Here is a 27,406-nt window from a genome sequence, read left to right as displayed (position 1 = left end):
CATTCCTGCACATTACGTATCGCAGTTTGTTCACGTCCCGTTCTCGAGACAGGAAGTGAACACCATAAAGCAATCTATTCCTGATATAAGAAAGAATCTGACGGGGTTCTATAAAGAAATAGAGTCGGTCTTACAATCATCGGTATTCACCTTAAGTGATATTGATTTATTATTTCCCGTACTCCTGCCAGTTGATTTGTGGAAACAGATTAGGACTGTAGATAATGTACCTGGGTTAGGAAATACATGGGATAACATGGTTAGGCTCGACAGAGAAAGACCAGCTGGCGAGCGACCGCCTCAAGTAATATTAACTTTGCCTGATAGGATTATTGTAAAATTAAAAACTATAGTTCCTGAAAAAAGAATCATATGGGACGAGTTTACGGCCTGTGTCCAAGGAAAGTCTGAGGGTGCTACCGAGTTCTTCAATCGGTTCGAACAGGTATTTTCAGATTTCAGTGGACAAGACTTAGGCACAGAGTCAGGGAAAAGGCTGTTTGTCGACAAATTTGTACGTGGATTGCTGCCTGACATCCAGTTACAGATTATGTCTTCCGAAAGCGCTTGGCAGGCGAAGTCTCAAACAGAAGTACTGCACATGGCTCAGTACTATGAAAATCGTGTGAATAATGAAAAGGAAAAACTTGAGGAAAAAAAGGGTGACCTGAAAACAAAAGTACTATTACAACAGATTGTTAGAAACCCTAGAGGGGGTAATCAATTTAGAGGTCAATACGTTCCACAGGGAAGTATTCCCCTGGCTCCGGTAACCATTAACCAGTGTGCCTATTGTCGACAGGAAGGTCACTGACGCGCACAATGTCGGACCTTGCAGCAAAGGTCATTTGGGAACATGGGTAGACGATCCAGAGGTCGCCTAGGTGTAGGGGGCCCTGGCAGAGGTCAGTTTGCGCCAGAATCACAGCAACCTTCTTCACAGGATAAACAATTTTCGAATGTGGATAATAGAAACATTTTTGATCACCCTTCTGCCGCGTACCTCTCTGAAGAGCTTTCTTTTGATGACATTCTGTTTCGTTAGGATTGCGCGAAGCAGGATTTGGAAACAACGCCTATTCCCGTTCATCAGAAAGGTCCCTACGTTGAAATGGCGGTGGGAAATAGGAAGCATCTATTTTTAGTAGATACGGGAGCACAAAAGTGTTCCATTGACCATTCACAGGTTCCAAACATTCCCCTGTCAGGGCAGTCCAACGTTTCCATAGGGTTTTCAGGCACACCTGTAGTTTGTCCAGTCTCTTTGCCGGTACCGATAACACTGGGTCCCTTCACGGAGCAGTGTCCATTTCTACTTACTACAAACTGTGGGGAGAATTTGCTGGGGTTAAATTTGTTGAAGAAATTGAATGCAGTAATACATTGCTCCCCGGACGGGGTTCAGTTAACAATTTCACCTCAGCAATCACTCGCCTCTCAGTTTTTGACTTGACCTTTACCGCCAGAATTCAGTAACATTCCGGAATGCTTTTGGGCAATTGATGATAATGATGTGGGCATTCTTCAAATTGAACCTGTTAAAATTATTCTGCAACATGGAGTAAAATTGCCTCACATTCCACAATATAAGATCTCAGTTGAAGGAGAACAGGCTTTGAAATGTATAGTGTCTGATTTTGTACATCGTGGAGTAATTGAGGAAATTACAGGTAGTTTGTGTAACAGCCCGATTTTGCCAGTATACAAAAAAGGTGATAATGCGATTCCTTTTCGGTTTATAATTGATTTGCGTGCTATTAACAAAATTGTGGCTCCTCAATTTACCATTGTACCTTATGTTACAATGATACTAACTATGATTCCGGCTTCTGCCACTCACTTTAGCGTTGTTGACCTCAAAAATTAATTTTTCAGTATTCCTATACACAAGGATAGTAGGTATTTGTTTGCGTTTACCCTAGGTGGACGCTCGTTCACATTTACTTGTGCACCAGAAGGGTACACTGAGGGCCTGATCATGACTTTGGCGGTAACACCGGCGGTATTACTGCCGGCGGTATTAGCCCTATCGCCGAACTCCCCGGCGCTAATAGCGCCGGATAACGAGTTCGGCAGTATTGTAATTCCCTGTCTAGCCCATTCGGGAATGCCCCATTCCCCATTGGGCTCAATGGGGAAAATTCGCGCTCTTACCACCGGCAGTATTACCGCCGGTGGTAATAACGCACATTTTCGGTGGATTTCCCCCCAGCCAAGAGCTGGGGCGAAATCCGCCGAAGTCCTGATTTGGCGGACCCTTAAATCCGGCAGTAATAGCGCGACCGCCGGATTTAAGGGTTACCGCCAAAGTCGTGATGAGGCCCTGAGAGTCCAAGTATTTATAGTAGAGCATTAAAAGAGCAACTCAATACTCTCGAGTTGCCTACTACTTGCACGTTACTACAGTATGTAGATGATCTCCTCTTGGCTGCTGATTCTGAGAGTGCCCGTAAAGAAGGCACCATGTTGTTGCTTTGTCATCTAGTATGCATGGCCACAAAGCTTCACTCAAAAAATTCCAGTATTGTTGTCAGGAGATCGCCTATTTAGGCTATCTCCTGTCAAAGGAGGGAAGAAGGTTGACACCTGAACGAATAAAAACTATTTCTGGCATGTCTGTCCCAAATACGCAGAAGGAAGTTAGAGCCCTGATAGGTATGGCTTCTTACTGTAGATTGTGGATCCCTAACTTTTCGTTAACGATTAAACCAATGCTGGCTTTGACAAAAAGGGCATTTCTTTACCATTAACATGGACTTTGGAACACCAGACAGCATTTGATTTGCTCAAAATCGTGCTGTGTTCAGCACCGGTTTTAGGAACTCCAAATTATGAAAAGGCTTTTGTGTTGTATGTGCATGAACGTGATGGATGTGCTTTGGCTGTGTTAAGGCAGGAACATGGAGGGAAGGATAGGCCGTGCAGCTTTTTCTCATCCGTCCTTGATCCTGTTGCATGCGCTTTGCCGAGATGTTTGAGAGCTGTCGCTGCTGCTGCTGCGTCTGTAAAACAGAGCGAGGGAATGGTCCTGGGTCATGCGTTAACCCTAATGGTACCTCACTCTGTAGATATTTTATTAAATAGAACTCAAACGCAACAAGACAAGATACGAATTGATCTTGTTTGCTCCCCACATTCAAATTCAGAGGTGTTGTGTATTAAATCCGGCTGAACTTTTACCTGTCCCGCAAGATACTGTTGATGGTGACGAAACGTCACACGATTGCCTTTACACTACAGAACAAGAGACTAAAGGTAAAATCAATTTGAAAGACACGCCTTTGAATAGCCCACAAGGAGAGATATTTTGTGATGTCTCCTGTTTCAAACTTCCGAATGGTACATCCACAGCTGCTTATGCCATCACTACCTTAAGCACGATTGTGGAAACCAAAAGAATTATGCATAATTCCGTGCAGGTCGCAGAAATGATAGCATTAACTCGAGCTTGTGAACTTTCTGAAGGGCTTACAGTAAATATATATACCGACAGTCAGTATGCCTTTGGGGTAGTTCACAACCTTGGAGACTTTGGCAAGAACGAGGCTTCTTGACCTCACATGGCACAAAAATACAGCACGGCACTTTAATAGTGCAATTACATTCAGCGCTCGCAGTCCCTGTTCAGTTAGCCATTGTAAAATGTACAGCACATCAAAAGGTTACAGATGATATAGGAAAAGGGAATGCTTTCGCTGATCAGATAGCTAAACAAACTGCCACTGATTTTAGTTCAGAAATGTATGCTGTAAGGGAAACTTTAAATGTTTGCACTTTTGGTGAAAGTATCGATTCTGTAAAAGACATTCAAGCAGATGCTACTGTAGAGGAGACCAAGAAATGGGTCGAGGGTGCAGGGAGATTGGATGGTGATGGGTGTTGGGTGGACAATGTTGAAGGAAAACGGTTACTCCCTGACGCCTATATTACCATGATGGTCATTATGGCTCATGGTCCGACCCATGTCTGTCCGCGTAAATTGACTAAAATGTTAAACAGTGTATGGTCCAATGTTAACATTTTCAAAACTGCGGAGCGCTTTGTCCAAGGGTGCATGGTCTGCTTGCAGCACAATGTAGGAAAAGGTACATCGACTCCTAGAGGAAGTTTCGCTCCACCTTCTGTTCCGTTTGAGGTCATCCACTTTGATTTTATTGAGATGGAACGTTGCAACATTCTTAAATATGTGTTGGTTGTCATGTGTGCATTTAGCAAGTGGGTTGAGGCCTTCCCTGTTAGAGATGCAACAGCCATAACCACGGCAAAAACTCTGTTGAAAGAGTTCTTTCCTAGGTTCGGGCTGCCGAGAGTCATCTGGTCGGATAATGGGCCACACTTTATCGCTGCTGTAATCCTACAAATATGTGAAAGATTACAGATTGATAAACAGTTCCATTCGGCCAGACATGCCCAAAGTGCCGGATTAGTGGAAAGGCATAACAGCATTATAAAGAACAAGCTCGCTAAGACGTGTGCTGGCACCAAGTTAAAATGGCCGGACGCCTTACCGATCGTGTTGCTGTCGATGAGAACAACCCCTCAAACTAAGACTGGGCTCTCTCCCTTTGAGGTGGTAATGGGGAGGCCTGCTAATATTTGGGGGATGCCAAAGAGTCACTCATTGCGGAATATAGAGAATGTGCTTCTTTCAGATTACTGTAACCAGTTGACTAAAAATCTATTTTCAATTCATCACCAGGTGCGAGAGGCATTACCTGTACCGTACGAGGGTCCCGGTCACAGTCTACGACCGGGGGACTGGATCCTCACGAAAGTTTTCGAAAGGTCGTCTTGCCTTGCACCTCGGTGGAGGGGTCCCTACCAGGTCCTGCTAGTCACCCAGACTGCGGTGCGGGTAGCAGGGCGGAAGAACTGGATACATGCAACACACACCAAACGGATCCCGCAGCCCGTGCCATATGATACAGAAGATACAGAATCCCTTTCCAATGCTGTAACTAACGTGCCCGAAACAGCAACAACCGACACAAGAGTATCGGAGACCATTCCAGAGTTTGTAAGGCCAGACAAAACAGCCATCTTGTCTCCGCACTCTCCAACAGTGGTACTTCCGGATCATGGCATTTTCTGATCCCATTTCCGTTCACTCGCCACCTCCAGTGGGAAGTGATGACATATTGTTTTATGATCCTTCAGCACCGGAAATTGTGAAATATAATTGACGTCCTAGAAGATAGACGTACGGCACGGTTTGACTGTGCGATTGATGAAATCATTTGAGGGCTTGCCTTTTGGCCCGACTGTACGAAAGGATTCTGTTGGCTAAGGGTTGTGGAAAACACATTAAGAAGACGCGTGACTGGAGTCGCCAGCAAACGAATAATTGGTGTTTTTTCGATTCGAGAATACGAAGCCTGCACCTTCTACCGCTCGTACCGAACTTTTAGATAAATATGTGACTAGCAGAGACAATGATCAAGCGTGTAAGGGGACCCCGAAAATGTATTGTTGCCTTTTTATAATAATAACTGGGTTTTTAGTCACTATTGGTTTTGGGTTATGGTACCTGGAGGAAGCATATCCGCTAGAGGACTTTTTACCGGTTGAAAATGTATCTGTTTTCCTCACTCCTTCAGTGCAATTGCATACCTTGTCGCCTAGAGATTCTTCGCATAGACGGAACTATCAGAATAATACTCTTTTGTTAATAATGAATGCCACTCATGCAATTTTTAATAGGACCAACTGCTGGATCTGCTCGCATTTACCGCAACATGGGGATAAGGGGCTAGGTTGGTACATTCATCCTTTACCTTCGACAACTGCTTGTTATGCTTCTCTTAGAGCACTATTCTTTGGCCGATGGAATGACAGCATCTCAGGGAACGTTGATGGTACAAATTTGAGTAGTTTTGAAAAACGTGTTTTGATGCCCCTGGGATGCTGGCTTTTTGCAAATAGGAGTAAGCCAAACATTACTTCTGTTAGGCCCTCTGATAGATTGTCTCGTCCTTTTCAGTCTTTGAGCTCTTTCAAAATGGCTCCTATAGGCAATAAGGATGCCACGCCTCCATCTTATTCTGTTAACCATAGCCCCGATTCAGTTTCCTTCTGCATACAGAGGAATGGAACACGGTCAATGGGTGATTTTAGAAGATGCGCCAACGTTGCGAATTTGACTAGTGAGAACAGACCTCTGTATGTAGGTGAACATGTCTATTTCGTTTGCGGTAATGTGGCATTTCCATGGTTGCCCAGGGATTGGCAAGGAACTTGCTATTTGGGGATTCTATTACCTGGGGTATTTATTGCCAGTACTGCAGAAATTTCGAAGACTCATCCACGACGAGATGTGAAGGGGAAACTCTGGCGCAAACTCTAGGAGACATCATGAAATCCTTTGTGCCACTTCTTGGGCAAATTATGAATTCAGAAGATATCAGGGGACTAGCGAGAGTACTGGAGAGAACCATCAACCGGACCACTGACATACTCTATAATATGACGTTAGAACAGAAAGCGATACGATTAGTAGCTCTTCAGAACCGGATGTCATTAGATGTCATTTTGGCTGAGCGTGGAGGAGTATGTAAATTAGTTGGGTCTGCTTCCTGCGTTTACCTACCATACTCCTCCCCAACGATCTTTAGGGCGATCGAAAATCTACATGTTCTTAGTTCAGAAGTGCATGTTCCTGAGGGAAATTGGGAACTTAGTGCATAGTTTTGGGACCTCCTACGGTCGTGGGGATGGAAGTTGTTTTCAGCCCTGCTGATTATCTTGGGTAGTTTTCTGTTCCTTTGTTGTTGTATACAGTGTCTCCGTGGTATATGTTCGGTATTAGGGGGTGTTGCGTGCAAGCAACAAGTGTATTAGGGCATAAAATATACGCCCCAGATGAGGTTTCCAAGGAGTACGTGTTGAAAGAAACTCTAGTGTCTGATCTAATGGTAATAGATATGTCTGATAATGATTCGGGGTGTATAGACGTTGAAATGTGGAGTTAGTCGCAAAGTGATTGAAGGTAGTTTAGCGCTTGGCATAGGCCAAAAGGAGGGTTTGTGAAAACTGATATAATATTGTTTCGTCCTCATTGTATATGTTGGCCTATGCCCCGTCGCTTTGCGAGGAAATCCGCATCGCAAGGTTGTGACCTTTAGTTAATCAAGCCTCCATTTTAGGTTAAAGCCGCCATTTTAGTTTATCATGCAAAGTCACCCTTTGGCCTAAAATGGCCGACCTGTGTTCTCTTGTTCTTACTTTAACCTCTTCACCCTCTGTAGGAGAGTTAATGTCCAACCTGCCTGCAGGCTACATGTTAGGGTCATGTAGACCTTGTCCTTTGTTGACCTCGGGATCAGGGGATTACTTGAATCGGCGATGTTAACCTACAAGTATACAAGAACAATAACGCTATTTAAACATGACATGCAAAACATCTGTTTGACCTGCATTGAAGCAAATGTGTAAAGAGTGTAAAGTTAAACCCAGAGAATAATAGTGGTTGTTAGTAAATGTATTAAGAAGTAAACCGCATGCACGAGATATGTAAATTAAGAATAAACCTGGCGCGAACCCTAGCCCAGTATATGATTAACTTGTAGGAGGCTGGACATCGTTATGAAGAAACTGTATAAATACGTTGATGTCCAGCTAGCAATTCCTGTTCACTGCTCACATTGAACCTGCTGGTGGTCTCTGTGATGTACTGACGGCAAAATAGCTATTTGTGTACTTTGTTTTATAAACTGTTCAGTATTGCAATAAAGATTCTGGGAATCTTTACAAGCCTGTGTTGGTGTATTTCTCCATGGTGTAAAAGCCTTAATATTGTATTTTCTGATTCCACAATCTGTTGGTTTTACATTTGAAATCAGAAACCATAAGGAGAACGGTGAGAGTGATACATATGAAGTCAGTACTTGGTGGGGAAGAAAATCAGGTTTGTATGCGACATAAAGAGGACTTTGAGAATAATACAGATGAACACAGAGCTTGGCAGGCAAATCAACCGGGCCTGCGTTTGGGACCAAGAGACCTGATAGAGAAGGAAAGAAGGTCTGTCAACCAGGATCAGAAACCCACCAGAGTTAGGAGAATCATCCAAACTCCTCTTCTTCATCACAGTAACTGGCAAAGGAAATATGGTCTGCCAACCAGAGTCAGCTACTCACCAGATTATGAAGAAGCATCCAAAGTCCTCTTCCTCATTGCAGTGCTTGGTAGGAGGAATCCAGATATGCCAACCAGGGCCAGGGACCCACTACAGCTTTGAGGAGCATCCAAGCCACTCTTCCCCATTGCAGTCCCTCGTAGGAAGAAACCAGGTCTGCCAACCAGGGTAAGGTACCCACCACTGCTTGGAGAAGCATCCAAGCCACTTCTTTTTGTCTCCATGCCTGGTAGGCGGAAGGCAGCTCTGCCAACCATCTTCAGATATCCACTACAGCTTGGAGGAGCATCCAAGCCATTCCTCCTCATTGCAGTGCCTAATTGGAAGAAATCAGGTATGCCACCGAGAGACCAACCATGTTTTGGAGGAGCATTCAAGCTACTCTTCTGCTTCACAGTGCCTGGTAGTAGGAAACCAGGTCCACTAAACTGGGTTAGGGACCCACCACAGCTTGGAGGAGCATCCAAGCCACCATTATTCATCACAGTGCATGGTAGGAGGAAACCAGGTCTGCCAACCAGTGTCTGGCACACACCACCGCTTGGAGGAGCATCAAAGCCACTCTTCCTCATTGCAATCACTGGTAGGAAGATGCTAGGTCTGCCAACCAGAGTCACAGAACCACCATAGCTTGGAGGAGCATCCAAGCCAGTCTACTTCATCGCAGTGTCAGGTAAAAAGGAACGAGGTCTGTCAGCTAAGGTCAGGGACCCATCACAGCTTGGAGAAGCACCCAAGCCAATCTTCCTCATTGAAGTGCCTGGTAGGAGAAAAACGGTTCTGCCAACCGGAGTCAGGGGCCCACTACAGTTTGGAGATGCATCTGTACAGTATTCCAGAGAGGGCCGAGGTTCATGCTACACGCTCACCGTTCAAGGCACCCAGGGCCCAACAAACCCTCCCCTGCATACAAAAGGAAGACTCAGCCATGGTTAAGTTAGAACTGTCCTTTATTTTCCATAACAGACAGGGATCATAGAGGCAAGATGTTTCCAGCAATCACAGCTCCTGAGCCCATGTTAGGGGTTTTTGTTCCATTCTGACATCACAAATCAGGGCTCTTCCCCAAAAACCTAAGAGATCTCCTGATCGGGTGATTGGGGTGGTATCACCTATGGCTGGCACATATAGATTTTATTCCACTGGCCCTCGCATGTCAGGTGGCTTGCCTGACCCTTCACCAAAAACAATCTATTACATTGTTTCAAGATCACAGGATTATCACTGGCACTTTCCCTCTGCCATCCACCCCTGGATTTGTGTTCCCTCATTGGATGAAGCTGATCTCCCCAGGCTTGGGACCCAGCTCTGTTCTCAGCGCTCAGTGCACCTTCTCAAGATGATGAGAACGACTATGGGACTCACTACAACCCTGCCGGTCTGGTAACAATGGTGCTGCTAGGCTAGACGGCATCGTTTTTACCGGACCACAAAATAGAGCTTTCTGCTCTGTAATTAGCGAGGATTTATTCTGATTTATTTTGTTTTTCTGCAGATGGCTCCTTGTCTCAGAGCTTAAGAATATGCTCCTCGCCTCTGACCTTGGCTTTGAGCCCTGGCTTGGTGCTTTGTGCATCCTGATTCTGCTTGGCTTTGCTTTTTGTTCTAAGGCCTGTGGCTTCATGTAACTCTACTATGGTTATGATGTGCTATTCTTCTAATGGGTTAGCAGTATTGTGGTCCTTCCAGGTAACGTATACAACCCTCTAGTTCCATATGTATGTTGCACTAAGCTGCTGCAAGATTGCTCTGCATTTCTTCCTTGACTTGCATTCCACGTTTCTGCATTTGGCTCATGAGTAAACTAATAAAAGCTTTCAACAGTATGTAAATGTATCTGTCCTCTATGTACAGAACTGTGCAAGCATGTTCTTTGTGTGTGCACATGTTTGTTCATGTACATTTGTGCTTGGATGTGAGTGTGTTTCTTGGCTAACGTTAATATGTCGTGGTGTCTCTAATTGTGACAGCACCACAGAATATTTGGCATTTGTCGATCATGTCCATCAGGGTGGTTGGATTCCCAATCAGACTTGGTGCACCTGTACCCAGGATGACGTTAGCAGGATAGGTTTTGAATGGTTGCCTGAAAGAATATCTGTTTGCATATGTATTTGTCACTGGGCCACCTAGGGCCTGTCCAAACAGGGACTGGCTTGTTGCATCTCTGACTCTTTGGGCTGTCATGCTTATGGGGGTCAAGAGGGGCATTTCAGGAACCCTCTCTTCACATCCAAACTCCTCTTCTTATTCACAGTGCCTGTGGAAAGGAGCAAGGTCTGCCGATCAAGCATGAAGAAGGCTGTGGCAGGGAGATCCCCCAGCGTTTGATGAACTGTATGAGAAGCCTGAAGAAGGCTACGGAGGGAAGACATTGCCCCACCACTTGAAGAAATTGTAAAGGAGTAGATTTAACTGTGTCAAGGGGGGTGCATATACCAGCTATATACGTAACACAGTGAAAAAAGAGTACCATATAGGGTGATGCCACGATGTTTGTACATTACACCTAGAGTGCCACATCTCAGGGATTAGGATGTAGCGCAGAAGAATACACATGTGAAACCACACAATTTAGATGTAGACCCGAGGTATAGATAAATAGGGATGTGAGAGCACAGTGATTGCGAAGAATAATCACACATGTAGCAATAATAATAGTATATGTGCTTGTGTTTTTTTTTTTAAGAGTATGTGTGCAGGTTCTTTTGGCACATATATACCTAGGGTTTTGTTTATTGTTTATGTTTATAAGTACAGGTGGAGCATAATTAGGGCTTTTATCTAGAGGTACTGGTAGCGTTAAAATAGAAGTATTAGTGCTATGTGTATGAAGGAACAACAGTGCAGCCATCGTTTAGCAGGCCTACGGCATACTTGATAGAAGCCATTATTATATTTTAGTTAAGAGGCCACAGTACACTGCAACATTAAATATCTTACTGCTCATGGGACGAGCCCCAGCCAGACATCAGCACAGTTCCAAATGATATGTTCCAATAGCTATGGCAGTGATTACGATTGCAATTGAAAATTAAATAGCAGAAAATACAAATCCATCAATGGTGGTGCGTTATGTTTTTTCCTAACTAGAATCATCAAGTGGCAAGGATGGAGTTAGGGAGATAGCAGGTGTAGGAGCTGGAAAGACGAGGGCAACCTATCAGAGAGCTGGGATGTGGTGTTTTAGAGATAATACAAACTTCTTCAGGGTGCTCACAAATGTCTTGTTGTATTTCTCAACCCCCCCCCCACTTGAGGCCAGGTTGTAGGCCATGTGAAGTGTTCTTTTTACCCCTAGAATCTCTCACGTCTTTGTTATCACCTCACTGTTAAAAATGACTTCCTCGGTCCAACTCAATTCTTTGCGGGAGGCCAAAATGAGAGAGGATGTGGTTGATCATTAGCACGGCAGCTGTCTCTGCCTTACAATTCGAGGCAGGAAGATATTCTACCCACTTTCTGAAAAAGCGTGTTACAGTCAACATGTACTTGTTTGGTATAACATAGCAAATCACTTGCCCTATGAAATTGACTTGCAAATCTGACCAAGGCAGTGTCATTCCCCTTTTCTGTAGGGGAGCTATGTGTATGTTTGAACTGGGTTTAAATTGAACATACCTAAGACAGCCTTTTAAACAAATGTTGAGGTCCTGGCCCATGCGTGGCCAGTAAGCAATCTCATGCATTTCGCCGCATCATGGGCGTGGTTCAACATCAGGCTCTAAAATGAGGTAGGTACACCCATTGGTCACATCCAGATAGGGATCTCCATACCAACAAACTGTCTTGGGTACGGAACATCTTGGAAAACATCATCAACACTCAGAGATTCTCTTTACCAGTATAATCTGATTCTGTTAGAGGAAAACACACAGGGTCTTCAATGTGTATATAGAATTGTCCAATAATCTAGTCCTTTTTCTGTGCACGGATCTAATCTGTATCTGGGGTATCTTTACTCCACTGTGAAGTCCAGAGTTAAGGGTTGGCACCAGTTTGTGACCTGTTGACAGCAGTGACTAGGATTTCACCCAGCAGGGATTCTGTAGCAATGAAATCCCCTTGCACAGCTCTGGTTTTAGCCAGCTGGTCAGCTAGGTCATTCCCAGTCTTATCTTTTCGCGCCTTGAAACACTTGTGTATAGGCGCGTTATAAATGCCATATCATAGCCTATCTGTCCCCTCTATTTGACATGACCTCTTATCTTCTTCCAGTAGATGGTCCTCTCATTCAAGGTCACAAAGTTATCAATCAACTGAATCAGTTTCCCATGCTTTAAGGGTTTGTTGTTGGCACACAACTTGCCTAGATTTTTCCAGTTAATCAGGTGTTCCACAAACCGATTCCTGACATAATCAGAGTTGGTGATTATGACCAGTTCTATGAGTTGGTAGTGTACTGCAGTGAGGATGGCTTGATCAACGGCCATCAAATGTGCCACCTGACTATTTTGGGGTCCCATTAAGTAACCAGCAGAGGGCTCTGGGGTATCATTCACCCAGGCATTCTCAATGCCAGCCACTAATTCTTTTTCCCCATTATAACCAACATGGTAGGAGGACCCATTCACATAAACTGAGTATCCCCTGGCACATGGCTTCTTAATAGACCTTGTGCAGGGACGTTAGGTATGCCTCCATATTGTTTTTGGTCATCACACTTTCATTCTTGAGATAGTTTTCTTGAGCACAATCCTGCAAGTCTGCAAATCCTTGCGCTAGAAGACTCTTCTTTTGTTGGCTATATCTGACCTAACCAGGGAAGCCTTGCATTGCCAGAATCCAGGAAGTAATTTGGGAATTACTTACATTCCCTGCCAGGATTCTGTCATTTTGTAACTAATTAAATGGTTGGTGAGGAGTCTCTATGATGAGGTGCTCACCCTGGTTTAACAGAGAGTAGTTTTTCAATGCTCATACCTTTGCCAGAAGTGCCCTTTTTACAGTCATTGAATTTTTCCTCCACAGAGATCAAAGTTTTGCTTGCATACAATATGGCTGTGTTGCACTTGTTGTGCTTTTGTTACAATACCCCTGGTAGGCAAGTATCTGAGAACCCTGTCTCCAAGAAGTACTCCTTATTCCTGATGGGGTAAGCCAAACCAGGAGATTGGGAAAGGCTTCTTTGCAGTTGTTTATCTGCCTCAGATTGTTCTTGAAACCACTCCCACTTGACTCTAGCCTTTGATAAATGGACCAAGAATCAAGTGACCTCAGTGTTGTCTTCAATGAACTTTCAACAATAATTATTGAGTCCAAAAAGGATTCTTAATTCTCACAGAGAAGTAGGGTCTTTTAATTTCAATCAGGCTCCTCCTTCTTTGCCTGGGGATTGAGACCCTCAGGGGAGATTTCATGCCCTAAGAATTTAACTCGGGTTTTACACCACTGTGCATTCTGAAATTACAGTTTTTCTCTGGTTTCCTGCAACTGGGTGAGAACATAGCAGATTTCTGCTATGTGCTAATCTATTTTGAGCTCATGATCAGAACAATATCTACATAGGCCAGGTTTCCCCTTTCACCCAAATTGTGCATGGCTTTATGCAGAAAGATGTTGACCTCATTGTCGGAGTTGATGTATCCAAAGGGGATTCGGGTCCAGGTGAAATTCTGCAACCTGAAGGTAAAGGCAAGCTTGTATTGGTCTTCCCTACTCAAGGGTGCTGTCCCGTAGCTGTAGGTCAAATCAATGGCTGTGTACACTTTGGAGCCTTGAATCTGTGCCATCTCTTGATCAATGTAGGGAAGTGGCCCTCTTGACATGTGGGCCCATTTCTTTAACTCCCTCAGGTCTGCACATAGTCTCATTGGCCGTTTGGTTTTACTATCCCAGTACTGGGTTGTTAAAGGTACTGTGGATCGGATGAATTATCCCATGGAATTTTAAGTTCTTAATAATCTTTGTGAGTGACTCCATGGACGTGAGAGGAAACTGGTATTGTTTCACAAATACTGGAGCCGTCTCTGAGGCCGTGGGTGTGATGGTTGAAGGAATAGATATTGAAGGAATGTTTGGCATCCACGACCATCCCAATAAAGATGTCTGCACCCAAAATGATACTTAGAGGGTTGCTGTTCTCCACCAATATTTAAATGGTGTTGTGTTCTAGATCGAAAAGAGGTGTCAGATATTAATCCAAACCTTGTTTTCGGAGATGAGAATACAAATTTATATAGGCGTCCTGATGTTTGAGGTTTTGTCCTTAATATTGAGGGGAATCGTGAACTGTTGCACCTGTCCTGGGATGCTAACCTCTTCTTGCACTTGAACTTCAACCGCATAAGGCACCAACTGGGCTGACCAGAATGTTTTCTCAGGAGTTGTCAAAGCCCATGGTGTTACCCCACTGTTGTGAGCAGACTCTATTATTAATTAGATCCTAATTTATTGTGAATCAGTTGAGAATGTCACTACCTAAACTGAAGGCATAAGGGACATCTCTGCAGACCCAGGAATTATGTTTGAGGCTTTTTATGCCAATGCACATTTTTAGCATATGCCTACTAGGCAGGATATTTCTGGAATTTGGGGTTTCCAAACCCACTTGCCATTTATAAATTTTAAGTTGTGAATGTCTGATTTTATGGGAGTTTCCTGAAAAATCCTTCACTGATGGAGCTTTTTCCATTATTTAGGCATACTCTGGCTAAAACTGGCTCCTTCACCTCATGTATCTGAATCAGGAAAAACAACTGCTCTCACTCTGTTTGAATGCAAGCCAGGCTTTGAGATGGTACTTCTTCATCTTTTTACAAGTGACTCAGTGTTTCATCTGACTTTGGACTAGTGCAAAGATTCAGGGTGTTCCCTTCCAGCATGGCTTGCCACTTAAAACTGGAAGGAAGGTTGATTTTCAAGAATGGACAAGGGATTCCATCACCAGTTTGTTTCTCCTAAAGAGAAGACAGTGGTGTCTGGGACCTGATTATTCTTTAAATGAAATTCCCTTTCTTTGAACCTTAAATAACAAGTAGACTGGTTAGTCTGGGTCCAGAGGACCTTGTTGACACATTCGATCGGAGGTGATAACCTCTGAAGGAGATCATTCCCCAGTAAACAAGGTGTGCCAAATGGAGTGACTGGATGTTTTAACTGATGTTGCCTAATTATATTTCCAGATCTGCCGTACCTTCGACTTAAATGTTATTCCCAAAAAAAGGTTGCAGTTGTCTGGGAAGAGGAATGAGGGAAAATTGGTGACCCTAGCCCCTTCCTGAGATTTGTTGGTTAAATGCCATTTCTGACACAAGGGTGGCTTGGGATCCAGTATCCACCAGAGCTGATAATTCACACTGACCCTGTCCCTTGACTGGCATATAATCTGCCCTCTTTCTGAAGGGTGCAAATAAAGTTTGAGTTATTTGCCAGCCCAACAGTGATTTTATTTATATTGAACTCAGGCACAGTTTGATCTTGGGTGATTTTCCATGTCAGAGATCAGGAATCTGCAAGAAAAATATTACATTTGGCAATTTGGGTAGTTGAGGTATCCTCTTTGTGCCCAGATTACTTGCTGCCCCCGGTTACCAGGAGACAGTTCTCAGAACCTGTTTGTTGGAAGGATACCTCTTCTGTTTCTGCATTATCTGGCTAACATTTTTTTAGGTCTAAACATTTCTTGATTTTGGTCGTCTCCGGTGTCCAGACATTTGGTCGACTGAAAACTGGTCTAATGACATTTTGTCGACGCAATTTGGTCGAAAACCAAATGGTCGAATTATTTTTTTTAATTATATATTTATTTTTCGGGTTTTCGTTTTTAAAAAAAGGGGGTTTTAGAAAAAAAGGGGGCTGGGGGGGACCCCCCCCCCCAAATAAAGGGGTGAAAATAAAAAAAAATAAAAAATTCGACCATTTGGTTTTCGACCAAATTGGTTCGACCATTTGTCTGGTTGTCCAATTTTTTTCGACCAAATCTCTGGTAACCATCGTCTCCATACTTATCCTGTCAAACTCAACGTCTTTGGGACTCATTTTTCTTTCCAGAGGGATCCCCCGTTCCTGAACAAGAAGAATTACTTACCTGAATCCTCCAGGGATTCTTCTCTTTCAAAGGGGATTGATTATCTTGTGTTCCCCCACAAAGTGGGTTCTTCTTTGACTTCTCCTACTAGCCCTTTGTTCTTTGGGTTCTAACTTACTGGGCATAGAAGATTCACCTACAGGCTGAGAAGTTTCCCAGGGTTCTGTTCTGGTGCAAATGAAGCATCCTCTAGGGCTTGGCATCTCCCTTCGACAAAGGACCCATCCTCGGGAACCTGCTTGCTGGATACCTTTTTTAGTCATTTCCCCCCGGGGTCAGACCCAAGTGTTGGGGTAATTCTGGGAAGCAGGGTTAGGTTGAGTGTTTGACTGAGCCCTCAGTATGTTCCCCAGGTAATCGGACAGTTGCTGGACCTGTCGCTCCAGTTGTGAAACTTTTTCTAGGTTAAAGGGAGGTCTCTCTTCATACGTCTGCTACACCCGCAAAGGGCCATTGTCCCTTTCCCAGAATAGCTCATGTACTGGAAATTTCCCCCATGATTTTCCATCCTGATTCTTCATTCACCCTGATTCAGGGATCTATTGTCCTGGACCCAAGGAGAAAGGGGAGGATTATTGTGGAAGTTCTGATTGTGAGGGCACCTTTTGAAAAAGTTCAGGTTGGGAGGTGGGTGTCTCCTGAGGGAGGTTTGGAGGGAAGTTTCCTGGGCAAGTACTTACCTGGTTGCACCCCCCATGTGCCTGGTTTTACCGATATATATATAGGGCTTACATAGGTGTTAGGGTTAGAGCGGTCCTTGTTCTGGACTCCTGGCTGACTACTGTTTGATTGGGCAGGGGTTGGGGGTCTCTTCTGCCTTTCATTCTGCTTGTTGGCAGAAGGAGTATTTTTAGGCCCCCCCATGTCCAGGTTTAAAGGAGGGGAGGTTTCCACTTCGGCCACCTTTGCAGCAGCAGGTGTGGTAGATGGTTTAGTGTTTTTTTGGACTATTTCTATTAGTGGGCTTCTGGACCTCACATACCCTAGTGGGTTGCTCTATTACCAAATCCAGGGTCCTGCGCTCATGAAAATCACACACTAACTGGGTAATTATGTATTTGGGGAGAAGATGGAAATATATGGTCACAAACTCCCTATTATTGAGGTTCACCCCTCTGGAAGTCTGCACAAATGCATGTTTTAATTCTTACACAAACTGCTTAGTTATATGCAGCTTTACAAGCCTCTTGTGGGTTCCTATATGTGGAAACATATTTCAAAATGACTACCATATAGGTGGACCATTTATCATAATCCTGGTACTCCGGTCCTTCATAAAAACTGTAGGGGAGAATAATCATTTGGCAAATGCTATGCAATTTACCTAATTTTTGACATAATTTGCTCATAAAGTTCCAAGTGCTCACACACTGAATACTTAGCATTCTTATTGTATCAGGTTTGGAAGCTCTTTTTGGCCTTATTTTGTCTAATTGGGTCTTCAACATAATCCTTTCTCTGTTTTGCTCTCTTTCTTTTTCTCTGCATCTGAGTCCATTCACTTTCTTACTCAGAGCTGCTATTTGGACTCCATTCCCAGTCCTCTAGGTGCTCCCTATCTCCTTAAGATTGGGAACACCTCGCAGACTCATGGGATCTGGACTCCTCTCGCCGGAGCCACTGAGAACTCTCAGTGTCACTTTCTCTGTTGTCACTTTTAGGCACAAGATAAAACATTGTCTGTCCATCCCTCCTTCCAGATAATCTGGGGGAATCCTAGCATTCTCCTGCATGTATGGTGGTTTTTAATATGATCTTCCAAGGCTGAAGCTCTTGCTTTTCTCTGCCAGTGAAGCGGACTAGGTGGTCTCTTTGTAATTTTATGTCAAGAGACCAAGTTCTTTCTCTTGAGCATCCCTACAAAGCACTAAATGTGATAGGCCAGCTTCTGATTGCTTCAAATGCTCCTTGAACTCTATATTCTCTTCCCTAATTCTGGTCTGTTCATGATAACCTGATTCACCCTTTTCTGCATCCATTTTCAACTTTAATGCATTTTAGTCTTTGATCAGCTGTGCTTTCTATTGCTTCGGTATATTTAAACCTAACACAATTTATCAAACTCATGTTGTGAGTCCATCTCTTTTATGATGATCTGAGTGTTTTCCCGTTTCAATTCATTTATGGTCTGTTTAAAGGTCATGATGTCATACAACAACCCTCTATTGTAAATTCTCTGATCCTTCAATTGGCCTTGAAGGAGGCTCACAGTTTCTGCACTCTCTTTGCATGTGTTGTCCAGTGAAGCAAAGTCAATTTCCCACGCAACACTCTTGCTGCTGTGTTTTTAGCTCATTTTGAAGTTGCTCAATTAGGCTTTCTTGTTTAATACAAACATGTGGCTGTACTGTGCTTTACCTTCTAGCTGTGTGAGAGATTTGTGGGCCTCTTTCAGAACCTTAGTTTGATTCAGCACACTGGTTTCTTTATTTTACCATTGCTCTTCAACTAATTGTAAATGGTAGTATAAATGAGCCATGAATGGAGCCATTTGAATCTGCTCTTCCCGAATAAGTTTGGTCATGCAGAATTCTGTTAAAGCTTGATGTAAAATACCAGTATCCTGCCTAATATTAGTTCCTACTGATGTGATCGCTTGTACCATTTCACTTTGCCAGCTCCAAGCTTCATTTTCTGTCCACTCACCCCAAAAAATAACTTAGCTCGGATATGCTTCCTGGCATCACTCATTTCTATGGAAGTCATTTTAAGAATGGCTTTTTGCGCCCTTGTAATACTTTATCTGTGCAGGGACCAGCATCCCACCCTATTCCTGCTGGATATTCACAATCAATACTAAATCAAATGTTGACTCAAATTCACTTAATTTTGCATTGATACTCTGCACAATTCTAATTCCACATACACCTTCCTGACTCTCAGGGTTCAAGTCACAGTAGTACTTTAACAAAACACAAACAACATTCTGTCCCCCCTCATGGCAGTTATACCAGATTTAATAGCCTGTTACCAACACACTTCTCATGAGTAAAAAATAATGAGCTATATCCCGGCAAACAAGCCCCCAATTTGTAACAATATATTGAGAGACCACCCTTAACATGGGGAGTTCATTGGCCCCCAATCAAGGTGCCACACAATAAATAATTTATCTAGTTCAAACTAGCCCTAGCTATTATTCACATACATCCATGTAGATCCCTCCATCAGTGCCAATAATGAGCCAGGAACCAGGCTACGGTACAGAAAGAATATATATTTATTTACATGTGTAGTTCATTGAATGGTTGTACCAAATGATCACACACGCAACCTGTTCTGTGCCACAAGAACAAAGCTTCAATATTAAAATGTCCTTTTTGGAAAAGTTATTGTCGATTTTCACTTTTGTTAATGGAACACAGGCTAAGTAACAATTCCACCCTATTGTCCCGCAAATTCCTTTAATAACAACATTAATTAATGCCTTGGAACATAAATAGATCATGAGCATTAATAAGGTTTAGATTTAAAACAACTGCAACAATTTCTGTGTTCACGATCAATTTTAGACATGCAGCGCTTTATAGGTTTAATTTCCCTGCACACTTAAATATGCTAGCAGTTTTAAAATCACACAGTCCTTTGAGAATACGTTGAATTGATAGAACCCTCCTTCCTTCATCAACCCAAAGCATTACCAAATCTTTCTTCTATCAGGGTCACTCACTCACTCTCAGTGTAGAGTGTGCATTTTCCTATTAGAAATTAAACTTGGTTTCATTTAACACAGCACCTCTCTACTCAGCACCAAAAAAAGATTTTAGTTAAATCCATCCCCCCACTGTTGAAAGGTCAGGTCTGTGGAGTGGTGACAGTTAGGAATTTTAGTTTTGGACAAGGACCCCCCTTTACTTTCGGGAAGTTCGGGGTTGACAGGAAAAATAGATGTACACAATTACTTTAATTACTATAACTGAATTGCCGCTAGGAAAGAGGGCAGAGGTTTTGAACTCCCCTAAACCCCCCATGCCTCAATCTATATGGGAGATAATTAAATTATGATTCAGTCAAATGTGCTAATAATCTACTTAGTTTGCCCCCACCCACTATTAAGTGAAAATGATTAAGGCAAGCAGATCCCCCACCGACTTGGTTTTATTTGGATTAAGCAATTTACATTGGAAATCCCTTTTTTGGGTGTTCAGGAAAGTCATCAGGGCTCCTCCTTTGGGGAAGCACAGGGAACTTCCCAGACTTTTCATTCTAAGATAGCCACCAGATTCCATCCATCAGTTGGCTCTCCTTATTCATAGGGCCCAGTCAGCTCCAGTATTTCCCAATTGCTGTATTCCCAGGCATAGTTAAGCCTGTAGCAATGTGTAGTCCTTTCCAACCCAGGTAGTATCAGGCAATTGTTAACTCCCACATCCCATCCCTGAAATATTGAGATCAGGAGGTGTTCACTTATTAGCACTGAATTTGCATTGCACCCCTTATGGTCCACTCCTCCTCAAGATCCAACCACTCTCTGCTGATAGGCCCTTGGAGTTCTGAAACTGAAATCCTCTGAGAATGAATAAGCCCACCAGAGTTTCCATTTACACATTTCAGATGTTTCACCTAAAAAGTCACTACATGACACAACTTTGCGATTTACAAATAAACATCACATATTATAAATATGTGTTCCCCCAATTGGCAGACTTATTACAATGTTCCCAATTTTGGCAGGATGCTGCATGTGCGAACTGTGATTTTTCACCATTTACACATGATTAATAAAACTTGGTGTCACCAAACTTTCCATACAGTTACATGATGCCTGAATCCACTACCTACACACATTTTGGTTCTTGTGACATTTTCTGAGAAGCTACCACCACATGTCTTATTGTAACTGGAGTGCTGTGATGTGATGTAAATTTTGGCAACACAGCCACCTTGGAATAAACTTTAGAGTGACACCTGAATGACCTCAATGTGACTTATCATTGCTGAGGAAATGAACAATTATGACAGTTAATTTGAACTAATGGGAATATTCAACATGTATGCAGATCTTAACTTTAATTTCACAGTTTTCCTAAGTTTCAGTTTTCATTTCCACTCAGACCACACGCTCTGGGCATCTGCTTCATCATTGCTGCCCTGATGTTAATTTTAACCTGGAGTAAACTCATTGGCCTTTCTTCTTACAAAGCTAATGATAATCTTCTTGCTTCTCCCAGAGAACAGGCCCCCATCAAGTTTCTTGGTCATTGCCTGAGTGTTCTGCATAGTAACTGACTCCTCCTGAGGTAATTGAAACTTACATGCATTCATTTCCTGGGGACATAAGGCCTATTTACCATTGCTTCAAAAATAAAATACAGCCTTTTCCATCTGTTGCATTTATTTTGCATGTCAAGCCTTTATTTATGTGTAGTAACTTGCATCTCGCTATCACTGTTCAAGGCCCTTCTCATAATATGTTCATATTGGCAAGGGAACATTTTTCTCTATGCTTTTATTTCCAGCTGCGAAATGCACATGCAAGGCACGTTAGAATCAGTGTATTTCGCTGGCACACAACATTTATTTTAATATGGCAAATTGAAAGTGAAATGCTACAGTTCATTTTGTCATTCACAATGGACATTTTCAATTCCTTTCTGCAGTCTGGCTTTATTTTTTGCATACTGCTTGTCTCCTCTGCAGAACACACACAATCTGAATTTGCTGGGCACCTTGGCTGTGTTTGAGTTATGGGGCTGTTTTTTCATTCTATCAGTGTGCCTTTCCATGACAAAAGATATTTCTGAACATTTTGTGCCTACATGGCCTTTCAGTTCATGTCCTCTTGGGGCTCTCATTAAACCCCACATTACAAACCATGCCTGACAGTGCTTGCAGGATTACATCTCCACTGCTGATTTGTATTATATTTTTTAGGAATATTAAGAGCATTGTGATTGTATTATAGTCTGACAGAGTTCTTGCCAGTATAATATACTCCTGCAACCATTTAGAGAACTAAAGTGAAAGAAATATGCAACATATTCTTGATGCCCTGTAAGACTTCTTAAAGCTATCATCTAGTTTGGGACCAAAAAAGCCTGCTCCCAAGAAATGCCATGAATAACTCAACACTTTTGTATTTGATGTTCCTTCTAGTCACTAATGTGTAAAGGCCTCCTGTCATTAGTGATTTCAAAACTTGTGAATGTTGCAAGGTGATGATGTAAATAGCAGTGTCTACCAACATGAGGCCTGTTGATACATGTGGAATAGCTCTCCACTGCAATCACCCCCTTTGTGCATATTTTCATACATTTCCTACAGATCTTTTGCCATTGCCTAAGCTGTGTGGACCTGGCAGGTACGTGTTTAAAAAGCCAGGATTGGGCCAGCACATGCCTTTTTAATAAAATGTCAATTTATCAATCTCCAGTGCCCCTGTCATAGCCTTTAAGATAGTCTCGGTAATGAGGATGTGTGATGCTTCCAAATGGCATACTAGTTCAGGAAATCACTTCATGCTTCTTGGTCTACATTATTTGCTGGGAACTACAAGACTTCCCTAATATGATGAAGTATTGCTGGTCTTGCATCTTATGATGTATAATTGAATCAGGATAAGATTCCATTCAGGTATCATCCCTTTTATGTGCGCTGCTTTCTTTTGCCAGGTCTTGGTATTGTTTATTTATAGAGCGCCTATAAACAGGCAAGTGTTTCAAAGCGCTCAAGGAGGGTGGGAACATGGGGAGAAAAACAACAGTCGTTCAGTGCCATTGAAATTCTGAGACGATAATAGTCTGTACAGGCAGAGGAAGTGAGTAGAATAGATTTAACAGTTTGAGACACTGCAAATAAGCCTGACGGCGATTCTGCAGATTAAACCAGTGCAATTAAGGGGTGGAGACAAGGGAGGACAGACATACAATCTTTGACACGGAGCATACGGATAGTGCAAGTGCACAGATGGTAATAGGGAGGTGGAGGTCCAAGTGCACCCGGTCGGTGGAGACTGGGGCAAGTGCAGAGAGAGCCACTCTCTAGAGTTATTTCTCAAGTGCAGTGAGAGAGGGTGGGGTGTAGATCCCTGAGGCAAGTGCGAGGGAGAGAAAAGGAAGAGGAGCAGGAGAAGGTCTTGAGGAGTTTACGGGAACTTAAGAAGATCAGGCTCAAGATGGAGGGTGACATGGAGGCTATTCTAGAGGGAGGCACCTGCTGGGGATAATGATCTCCATACAAATCTCTGCTTGGAGATCCGGCTCCCTCGAAGAAGGTTGCCGGTAAATGAGCGGCGGGCTCAAGAGGGACAGTATTTAGGTAGGTAGGTCCCAGGCCCCAGAATGCCTTGTGAATAATTCAGAGGGTCTTGTACTTGATCCTTGCAGCCACGTGGAGCCAGTGAAGGGAATTCAGCACCAGAAAGATGCAGTTCCTGGGCTTGAGGCCAAGGGTAAGTCGTCTGGTTCTGTTCTGGATGAGTTGCAGAGGGTGCAGGGCCGAAGAAGGGAGGTTGTGGAAGAGGCTGTTGCAATAGTCCAGTCTAGAGAGAACCAGGGCTCTGGAGCCACTGAGACACTGCGGGAAGTTGAGCAATGGCAGCGTACCTCTGAGGAGATGTAGCTAATAGTTAGACTTCTTCGAGATGTCCGAAATGTGAGAGCAGACGGAGAGAGTGGAGTCAAATATTACCCCAAATGTTTCTTTCCTTATTGGTGGGTGCGGGCGCAGGGCCAAACGAATCCGGCCAGAGTGAAAGTGGGAAAGCTGGTGCAAGGGTTCCCAATGCGAATGATCTCAGTCTTACTGGCTTTGAGGCTGAGGTCATTTGCAGCACACCATGACTGAATTGCGGACAGACAGTCAGATATGAGCGAGAAGGAGGAGTAGGCTGAGGGTAGCCTGAAAGATAGTTGTGTGTCATCCGCATTACACTGGAAGTTAGAGGTGAAAGTGGCAATCACACGTGCCACGGCAGACATGTAGACGTTGAAGAACTAGGGGGATAGGTAAGAGACCTGTGGAACACCACAGGTAGAGAGAGCTATAGTCGCGAGAAAGGCTCTGAGTTCTACCTGGGATGGGCAGTCAGAGAGAATGGAGGTTAACCACGTCAGAGGCTGACCAGTGATTCCCAGGGTGTCATAGAGACATGCAATCAGGATGTTGTGGTTAACCGTGTCAAAGGCAGAGGAGTTATTCTCCTCTGGTATAGCTGTGTAAATATGTTGCTTCAGCTCTGTTTTCTACTTTGGCAGATCAAGTGAATATTGCTTTTTTTTTTGTCTCCTATGATATGCAAATGCAAGAAAACGTAAGAGCCTCAGAGAGAAACGTTCTCTCTTAATGAAGAGTGTTCTTCGCTATTCTGTGCGGGTCTGATTAGAGACCAGTCTGAATCACAGTTTCTCACATTAGAAGACCAAAGGAGATCAATCGATCTTAAAAGGCCTCATCCCCCAACCCCACCAGAGGGTAGAAACGAAGTGGTGGTCAAGCTGGCTCACACTAAGGTGGAAAATGTGCTGGATAAAAAACCCATTAACTTCCTAAGGTTTGAGAAATGCAGAAAAAGAGCGACAATGCTAAAACAAGTGGATGACAGGAGGCTTCCTCTCAAATTAAGATTAGAAAGGCTTCTCCATCTTAAGGATGTGCTGATTCTGAACAGAGCGAACGTGATAAAGTTGATCCATCAGATCCCTGCCTTCCACTTTCTCAGTTTAGAGGATATAAAAATTGTTGACGTTGCCAATGAGAGACAGACTGAAAACAAAATTCTGCACTTAAAACTCGAGAGGTGCCAAATCTTCCCTCTTAAGGTAAGCTCACTTAGTTCATCCTTGGGGCTTCGATCTGAAGGAGCTCTCGACATGAGAAAGACTGCTGGAGGGTTGATAAAAAGTCCATCAAAAGTCAAAAGATCCCCTAACAAATGGGCTAAGAGTGATTCCAGCCCCTCCAATGATAAACCACAAGAAGGTGCTTATGAGTTTGATGCTACAGATCCGAATAGCCCCCCGTTCAAATGGGAAGGTCCTCTCAAAATAATTTTCAACAGCCACTCCCATGGTGAGCAGACGATCATCCCCTCTCAAAGTAAAGACAAAATAGAAGGGAGACTGGAAATAAACAGAAGAGGAGAGGGAATGCTTGTGAACGGAGCTAACAGCAAGTGAAAGGATGGACTTTTGGTATTTGGAATACCAGAGGGTTCTCCCACTTGGCCACAGACAAGGATATCACCTCAGGAGAAATGGAAATTCTTTGTCTGCAAGAGACATTGCTGTCTAACTCACCTGTTTGCAACGGCTATAGTTCTTACATCAACCCAGCCCTCATTATGCCGAAAGACAGGCCATCTGCAGGTCTATTAACTTTGATAAAAAATGGAAGGGGCCTTTCTGTGATAGATTCCATATGCCCCACCATTTCATTCAGTCCACATGTTTAAGAACGGGAGGATTATCACCAGGCTGTTATACTTGGCCTCTTATTTTAAACATCTACTGGAATCCCATGGGGATTGAATCAAGCAAGTTTCTACAGACGTTTATTGATGTTAACGATGAATTCCATAGTAGATACACAGTCGATTTTATTTGTATGGGTGGTGATATCAATGCGTCTTGTTTGTCCAAAGGGGGGAGAGGATTCACAAGATTATAGGGCAAAAGGGAACTAGAAATAGGAGGTCCTTGGCATGGTTGGAGTTAATGGAAGCCAAAGACTTGCACATGATAAATGGCCACTCTGAGGCTGATTGCCCCCAGCAGTAACTTGGACTAACGGGGTGAATTCCTCTATTTTGGACTATGTGTTTTCCTGTCCTAATTTAAACAAACGGGTCAATTCTTTAAGAATCTACCCTTAAAAACACAGTGAACACTCCTTCCTGGGAATGCCCATACTGAAGGAGAAAGACCAATTTGTAAAATGTGCTACGGCAGTTCCACCTGGAAGTATCTAACTGATACAACTGATTGAGAATCAAGAGGGAAGATGTCAGAGTTCTAAAGTCTAACCTTGCAAACCTAGGGGCTGGAGAAGATGCAGTGAATTACGCTCCGCTGTTACTCAAATTCAGAGTCACAAACAACCCCTCTAAATGTTTGGGAAAGCGTCACTGCCACAGTTATGACGTGGAAATGGCCAGAGAACAAAACATGTGAAGAAAATACATAGGACAATTGAAACACAAAAAGGGTGAGGCTACAAGCAACCTAATTGTTCAGAGAAAAAATAAATCAGGAATTGGGCAGCAGCACATAGGGCTAAAATGCTGCAGTTAGATTTGGAGGGCATGCCCGTAAAGATAATGAGAAGAGATACTCAAGCCATATGGGAATTGCTTAATAAACATGGCAATGAAAAACTATGCCAGTGTCAAACATGGTGTCAGAGAACAAATGGTTAGCCCATTACAAGAAATCATTTGCTAAAAAAGACTGTGCTTGCTACAATCTACCAAGAGCAAAGGGAAGAGGTTGGCTCCTGGTCTTTGACGAGGGCGATGTCTTGACATTAATTTACAAAGCAGGTAGATCCATAGCCCCGGAAAAAAATGATACTGAAAGACGCGACAGAAGAATGGGCGTCTTTCATGTGCTCCTTCTTTAGACAGATTATTAGGACGAGGCAATTCCCAAATCATGGCAGTTAGCAGTGATTGTCCCAATCCACAAAGGAGGTGATAGAGCAGATCCTGAAAACTATCACCCTATCGCCCTCCTGGATGTAATGGGGAAGATTTTTTGGGGGTTCTGCTTACCCATCAGCAGAAATGGATAGCGATTTCGGGAAGATCTGACCCAGACATACAGGATTTACAAAGGGAGTAGGGACAGACATGAACTTGTGTGCATTAAATAAATATCCTTAAGGGAAGATCCATTGAAAAAGAGATTTTATTTATATGGTTCCTATGCACAATGTGTTTCAAGGCAAGGGAGGGAACAAGAAAATACAATGACATTCTTACAGGCCATGAACAGTAAGGATGTGAAATTAACTATCGTACTCGGCCTGACAACATTTCAGATAGTGCAAGAGCTAAGACCTAGATAAGGAAGGGAGGAAGAGAGTGGGAAGGAAATGGAAACAGACAGGCAACTACCGTACTAGGCCTGATGACATTTCTGGTAGAGCCGGAGAAAAGAAAAGGTGAGGGAGAGGGGTGCAGAAAGGGAGGGGAGGAACAGAACAAGCGACTATGGTACTAGGCATGACAACTTTTCAGATAGTGCTGGAGGTGGCGGGGGCAGTAAGGCGACAGGGGAGCAACAGACAATGTTATCATACTAGGT

This window comes from Ambystoma mexicanum, chromosome 14 (genome assembly GCF_040938575.1).
Source record: "Ambystoma mexicanum isolate Mex_15411 chromosome 14, UKY_AmexF1_1, whole genome shotgun sequence".
Classification (NCBI taxonomy): Eukaryota; Metazoa; Chordata; class Amphibia; order Caudata; family Ambystomatidae; genus Ambystoma; species Ambystoma mexicanum.
Note: the sequence above shows the minus strand (reverse complement) of the source record.